The sequence below is a fragment of the Oryzias latipes genome, chromosome 7 (genome assembly GCF_053564925.1).
Source record: "Oryzias latipes strain Hd-rR chromosome 7, Olatipes_Hd-rR_3.1".
NCBI lineage: Eukaryota > Metazoa > Chordata > Actinopteri > Beloniformes > Adrianichthyidae > Oryzias > Oryzias latipes.
In genome coordinates, this window is record NC_136243.1 from 36,183,113 (window position 1) to 36,190,633 (window position 7,521).

A 7,521-nucleotide genomic window follows, 5' to 3' on the forward strand; every position below is an offset into this window, starting at 1 on the left:
TGGTCTGGTTTCTGATTGGGTAGAATGTTGAAGGTAATCCAGGTGGGACTTTGCTGATGGAAAAGTCTGGAACCCTCAGCTTTTTAAAGGGAACAAACAGACATCCACCCCCCACCCCCACCCCCGCGCTATGGCAGAATCACCCACTAAACTGCAGAAAAGCATGCCCCCCCCGTGCTGACACCATTAAACGTTGAGTTAGTTTGAAGCTTGGCTGACCCCCGTTACTGTAGTGCGCTGGGAGAGGACGTAACACTCTTTAAAGCCCCCCCTGAGGGCCCATGAGGCAGATGGGGCTCAGAGGAGGGAAAATGAGGGGAGTGTGATGGAATGGAAAAAGTGGAAAAAGACACTTAAAAGAGTCGGAGATGCAAAGGCAGCGTGACGGGGGCGGGAAGGGAGATGAAAATGCCATGAAAACGCTACATTAGCCCCCTCTGCGCTGCTGGGGGAGGCAGTCGCCGGAATCATCTGCCGGTGTAATGGCAGCGCGGCGCTGATGAGAGCTAATGCAGACTGTCACAGGATATTAGGGAGAAGGAGGCCATCTTGGAGAATAACTCCTCCAGAGCCCGCCCCCTTTTTCATGCTCCTGTTTGATTGATGGCCCTCTAAATGTTGCTCTACATTTAGATGTAATCAGGACGGCCTTATCAGAAAAGATGAAAGAGCCTCTATTCTGGGTTCACTCCATCCTCCTGCACAAATGACACCGCTGCTCCATTCATCAGCACTGGCACTCAGCCCGCCACAGTGGGGACGCCACGCGCCGCCACAATGACCAACACCACGCTGATGATGTCAGCGCTCCACATCTGCTGGAGCTTTCATCCAGAGAGATCTGACAGACCTTCATTCAGCAGGAACCCGACCCGGTCACACGACTGCAGCATCCTGCAGATGGACTTCATGGAACCATACACATGACAATGCTACGTTCCATTTTCGTGACGCCTCTTGTTGCAGGACTTTTGGAAATTGGACTTCTGACCAAAGTTTTGCAGACTTTCAGAGATTTGAAGGACGCGGACTGATCAAAGCCTTTTGAGTTCTGTTGCTCCGCTGTGGTCCAGAACCTTCTAGAACTGGACCAGACCCACCAAGAATCATTAGAGTCCTTTACATGTCAAATGGTTCTTTTCGACTCACCAGCAATCTGCTGATCTGGCTGAGAGCGAGTGGACCCCTGAATGCTGAACGCTCTGCTCTCCCGCCCTGAACGAATCTGAAAAAATCTCAGTCAGTCGTCATAGAAAGAGCATCGGAGGCGGTCACAGCCTATCAGCGGGTCATCAGCCGTGTCAGCGACAAATGTGTTCTGGAATGATAAAGACAGACGTCCAGAGCTGCTAACGGGATGATTAATTATGTTCCAGCTGTCATTAAGCTGTAATTAGTTCTACATGAGGTTACAAAAGACCTGGTTGTTTTAATCATACATATTTATGATGCTTAACTTGGAGAAACAGTGAGATAAATAAACACAAATAATTGCTGGGGGAGAAGATTGCACCCACTGTTGAACACAGACCCACACAAACAATACAGCTCAGTAAATTAGGGGGTGCAGGCGGCGTCTGCGGCGATAAACACCTATGAGATCTGATTAGGACGGAAAAATCTAATTAGTCGAGGCTGATCCGGTTTGGGGTTTGGGTCGCTTTGCATCAAATGTATTTTTCTTTGTTGGTGCAAACCCTGCTAACCATCCAAACCTGCAGCGTTTTCTTCTCCAGTGTGACGGGCCGCGATCTGGGCTGGTTCCTCCACATGGTTCAGTCTGCTTCATCACAGAAACACAAAGTATCCTCTCTAAAACAGTGGATGAGGATTTTCCAAAAGACTCAGCTGGGCTTGGGGTGGTTGACCCTCAGAAGTTACTGAAGACCTTTGCCCTTGACCTAAAGGAGCTTTACCTTAGGAAAAACCAAGAAATCTTTCAGAACGTTTGTTTTTTGTTGAATTGATGGATTTTTAAACCATTGGCCTTTATTTTTAATGTGTGTGTGCTTTATTGGTGTCAGCAGATGGCCATTTTAATATTTCCTCAGGGATTATTAAAGACCTCTATCTATCTATCTATCTATCCATCCATCCATCCATCCATCTATCTATCTATCTATCTATCTATCTATCTATCTATCTATCTATCTATCTATCTATCTATCTATCTATCTATCTATCTATCTATCTATCTATCTATCTATCTATCTATCTATCTATCTATCTATCTATCTATCTATCTATCTATCCATCCATCCAATTTTCAATTCAATTTTATTTGTTTAGCCCAAAATCAAATAACAGTCGTCTCGATGGGCTTCGAAGTAAAACATGAACTCAAAAGGATCATAAATACAAAGAGTTCAATAGGAAAATACTAAAATGAACTAACAAACTGACTAAGCTATACTGGCATCCCTGCCCTTAGACCCCCCTTCTCTGTAAGGAAAAACTCCTAAAAAAACGGATTCCGGAAAAAACGAAGAAACCTCAGGGGTGATGAAGGAGGGATCCTCCCCCAGGACGGACAGGCGATTTACCAGAACTAGAAGAATTAACTCATCTAAATCTACAACTACATATATAAAAGTCCAGCAGACGAGCTTCATCCAGATGGAGGTGGGGGGACAGTCGGGGGCGCGAGTCGAGCCGGAGACAGGAACCACAGCCAGGTGTAGGAGCAGGAGCAGAGACGAGGTACTCGGTCAGGATCAGGAGCACGGATGAAACAACTGGAGTCTGGAAGCACTCCCACTCCCCAGGAGGGGAAAGAGGGAAAGAGGGACAATACATGAATCACTGCACCAAACAGAGGCATGGAGAACTAAATGATGAATAATGATCAAGAATAGAGGAGAGGAAGGGTAGAAGTAGAGAAAAGAGGACAGAACCCCAGAGCACCATAGTTACCCCAGCTTCAACTTCTAGCAGCCTTTTAAAAGAAATAGTTATTATTAAGTTTAATTTAAACAAACTAACATTAAGTTAAATAATCTCTGAATACTAACTAGTCTGATAATAATCCTGTCCACAGAGGAATGTTTTCAGTCTAACTTTGAATGTAGAAACTGAGTCGGCCTCTCTTCCATGAGCTGGGAGTTTATTCCATAAGACAGGGGCTTGGTGGCTAAACGCTCTACCTCCAACCGTACTTTTACTAATTCTAGGAACCACAAGCAGTCCTGCATTTAGTGAGTGAAGTGTTCCATCCATCTAACTTTCAAACGTGCACTTAACTGTCCAAATGTAACTGTTACTTCTTTCAAAGTAATGAACTGATTAAGAAACCAGCCTTCCTTTTTATTGGGACATTGACCCAACAGTCATCAGCATGATAGAGAGATACCAGAACTTCTAAAGATGGAGTCCAGGGGCAATAAATATAAGAAAGAGAATGAGGCCAAAGACACAACCCTGTGGAACCACACAGTGCCAGAGTTCAGCCCAGCAGCATCATTTCATGACAAACACATGAAACGCTGTTTATTGCATTTCACAGAAACAAGCCAAATGCAGAATGATTAAGGATTGGGCACTACTTTATATTTATGCATACGTTTCTAATTGACAGTTATCTCACTGTCACGCCTTTACGCTCCATGTAAACACAATAAAGCACGGGAATACGGTGCAATCCAGTTTTTTCCTGGAGAGCAGAAACTTGAATGTTTTTAGCTCAAAGTGCTTTCAAACGTCTCCCACCGAAAAAAAGCAAAGATTCTTTGGAGAAACAACAGCTGCCATGTCCCTGCAGCCATCTTTAAAAATTAAGCCACTTCAAGCCGTTCAAAATGCCAATTCAATGTTAAAGCGCCTTCTTCCAGAAGCCCCTGAGAGGAGTTTAAACATTCATGAGTAAATATGAAATCCAGTTTGAGGAAGAAAGTTTTAAGAAAGGCACCTCAAAGGAAGCATGAATCAGCAAAGCTAAATGAACAATCGGCAGACGCCCAAAGGTGACATTTTCCAACAAGCAGAGCGTTTGATGTGTGACCTCTTCATCATTCCTACCAGAAAGAGGAGAAATGTTAGAAGAAAAGGCCACTGCTGCTTTTCCTGGCTGAAAAATGATGGAACGATACGGAAAAGGTTCCTGGATGACGCCGACAGTCAGAAGTCCTTTTTTACCATGAACATACCAGCATTTGGTAAAAGGCAGCCATGACATGACCTGGAGACGTTTGCCGGTTTGCATTCATGCTGCAGCCGGCTCAGGCAAAGGTGACAGGAAGTGACGGCAAAGCAGAGAGTCGTCTGCAGGAGGAGCAGAGGGTCATCTAGAGGAGGAGCAGAGGGTCATCTAGAGGAGGAGCAGAGGGTCATTTAGAGGAGGAGCAGAGGGTCATCTAGAGGAGGAGCAGAGGGTCATCTAGAGGAGGAGCAGAGGGTCATTTAGAGGAGGAGCAGAAGGTCATCTAGAAGAGGAGCAGAGGGTCATCTAGAGGAGGAGCAGAGGGTCATCTAGAGGAGGAACAGAGGGTCATTTAGAGGAGGAGCAGAGGGTCATCTAGAAGAGGAGCAGAGGGTCATCTAGAGGAGGAGCAGAGGGTCATCTAGAGGAGGAGCAGAGGGTCATCTAGAGGAGGAGCAGAGGGTCATCTAGAGGAGGAGCAGAGGGTCATCTAGAGGAGGAGCAGAGGGTCATCTAGAGGAGGAGCAGAGGGTCATCTAGAGGAGGAGCAGAGGGTCATTTAGAGGAGGAGCAGAAGGTCATCTAGAGGAGGAGCAGAGGGTCATCTAGAGGAGGAGCAGAGGGTCATTAAGAGGAGGAGCAGAGGGTCATCTAAAGGAGGAGCAGAGGGTCATCTAGAGGAGGAGCAGAGGGTCATCTAGAGGAGGAGCAGAGGGTCATCTAGAGGAGGAGCAGAGGGTCATCTAGAGGAGGAGCAGAGGGTCATCTAGAGGAGGAGCAGAGAGTCATCTAGAGGAGGAGCAGAGGGTCATCTAGAGATCTAGAGAAAGAGCAGAGGGTCATCTAGAGGAGGAGCAGAGGGTCATCTAGAGGAGGAGCAGAGGGTCATTTAGAGGAGGAGCAGAGGGTCATTTAGAGGAGGAGCAGAGGGTCATCTAGAGGAAGAGCAGAGGGTCATCTAGAGGTGGAGCAGAGGGTCATCTAGAGGAGGAGCAGAGGGTCATCTAGAGGTGGAGCAGAGGGTCATCTAGAGATCTAGAGGAGGAGCAGAGGGTCATCTAGAGGAGGAGCAGAGGGTCATCTAGAGATCTAGAGGAGGAGCAGAGGGTCATCTAGAGGAGGAGCAGAGGGTCATCTAGAGGAGGAGCAGAGGGTCATCTAGAGGAGGAGCAGAGGGTCATTTAGAGGAGGAGCAGAGGGTCATCTAGAGGAGGAGCAGAGGGTCATCTAGAGGAGGAGCAGAGGGTCATCTAGAGGAGGAGCAGAGGGTCATCTAGAGGAGGAGCAGAGGGTCATCTAGAGGAGGAGCAGAGGGTCATCTAGAGGAGGAGCAGAGGGTCATCTAGAGGAGGAGCAGAGGGTCATCTAGAGGAGGAGCAGAGGGTCATTTAGAGGAGGAGCAGAGGGTCATCTAGAGGAGGAGCAGAGGGTCATCTAGAGGAGGAGCAGAGGGTCATCTGGAGGAGGAGCAGAAGGTTTCTGGATCAAATGTTTCCTCCATCAAACAGGTTTTGTTTCCAAACGTGCTGCAGTGACGTGTTGCTGGTGTTCTGCGCGCCGTATGCTGTCCTGCTGTCCAGGTTACAGGTGAGTCTCACCTGTTGGCGTTGGCTCACAGTGACAGAGGCGTTCCTGTGGAGCGGCGTACGGCGGTGAGCTGCAGCTTCCTCGGCCTTCCTCTGCATAGTGCAGAACATGCATGGAGGGTCGCAGCTCTAATGCGGTCTGGCACGCCGCTCCAGCAATAACATGTCGTCGCAGCATAAAAGCATTCTGCTGTACCTCAGAGGCAGATGAAGTTTACATGCGCCGCCATGGTGCCGCTGTCATCTGCAGACATCAGTCACAGGAACGTAGGAATCAGAAAAGCATGGCGGTCTGCTGAACCCGTAGCAGCAGCTCCTCCTCTGCTCCTCCGGACCTGCAGGTTCTCTTGCTAATCCGAGATTACTGGATTACTTTGGAAATGTCTTTGGTTTTCTGCCTGATATTCAGAACTGCTGCTTAAATGAAATGAACAGAAAAAGAAGAAAGGAATGGAAAGTTTTGTCCTGGTTGATGCTGTCGCACTTTTCTGAGCCCAGATCCCCACAAACATTTGAGGACTTCTTGGAGTTTACGTTTTTACATCCAGTAAATAATCCTAGTCATTTTTCCTTGCAGTGAAGAAGGCTTTAATGGCAGGGATGCTGGGCTAGTCTAGTCGTTTAGTTTAGTTTAGTTTAGTTTAGTTTAGTTTAGTTTAGTTTAGTTTAGTTTAGTTTAGTTTAGTTTAGTTTAGTTTAGTTTAGTTTAGTTTAGTTTAGTTTAGTTTAGTTTAGTTTAGTTTAGTTTAGTTTAGCAGTTACCTTTTGGATTCTACAACTGAATGATTCATGTTTATCACACAGTCACCGCTTTGAGGAAATAGGCAGCAAAATCCCATCCAAATACAGCGGGACAGAAAGTAACATCTGGATGAGATGCAACCTAAATGACTGACTGAAAAGGCTGCACTCACCCCCAGCTGATGGTGGGTCTGCCCCCCATGTGGACCCCAGCGCCTTTGGAGGTCAGTAAAAAGCTCTGATGTTTGTATCCAGTCATTGGAACCTGGTTGGAGCTCCAAACCCAGACTCGTGAGGACGGAGAGTTGAGTGTCTCCTCTTTAGAAGAAGTGAATATTCTGAAGTGAATGTCAGTTACTTTGCTTAACACAGAACTATTCTGGGGGAGGGGGGCACTGTCCTACCTACCTTTTCTCCTGCTGACCGTCTGTCTGTCAGTCTTTGAATGTCTGCCTCAAAACTCAGTCCAGGAAATGACAGAATTCTCCAGATTCCAGGATCAGAGATATTAAACCTGTCCAGGATGCCCCCCCCCCCCGCCTTCGCCCACAAGTGGCCAGGATAGGCTCCAGCAGCCCCGTGACCCGGAAAGGGAACAAACGGTCTAGAAGATGAATGACTAAATACCTCATCGAGGGGGGGCATTAGAAAATGGTTTCCTTCCACTTCCACCCTGTCAGGAACTCAAAATGCAGGAGACCAGGCTTGGTGACAGGAAATCAAACCAGTAACCCTTGGTCTATCCTAGGCACTTTAACATTGGGAGTTGGGTCATCTAGACCCACTAGACAGTGCTCTGAACCTTTTTTCTTCAATGATTTGTGATCTTCACTGGTGTCCATGGATTACATGAAATCTTTCCACCTTTATCCACCTTTGTCATGGTAGGGAGAACACCTCAATGGAAGGGGGGGGGGGTCATCTAAGATAACACAAGGGCTAATAAACAAACTGAAACATGAAAAAACCATCAGGAGAAACAAACCAGTGACAAAACAGAGCAGATGAGCTGTCAAGGATGAACAGAAACCCAGACACCGAAATGGACTGAGGGGAATG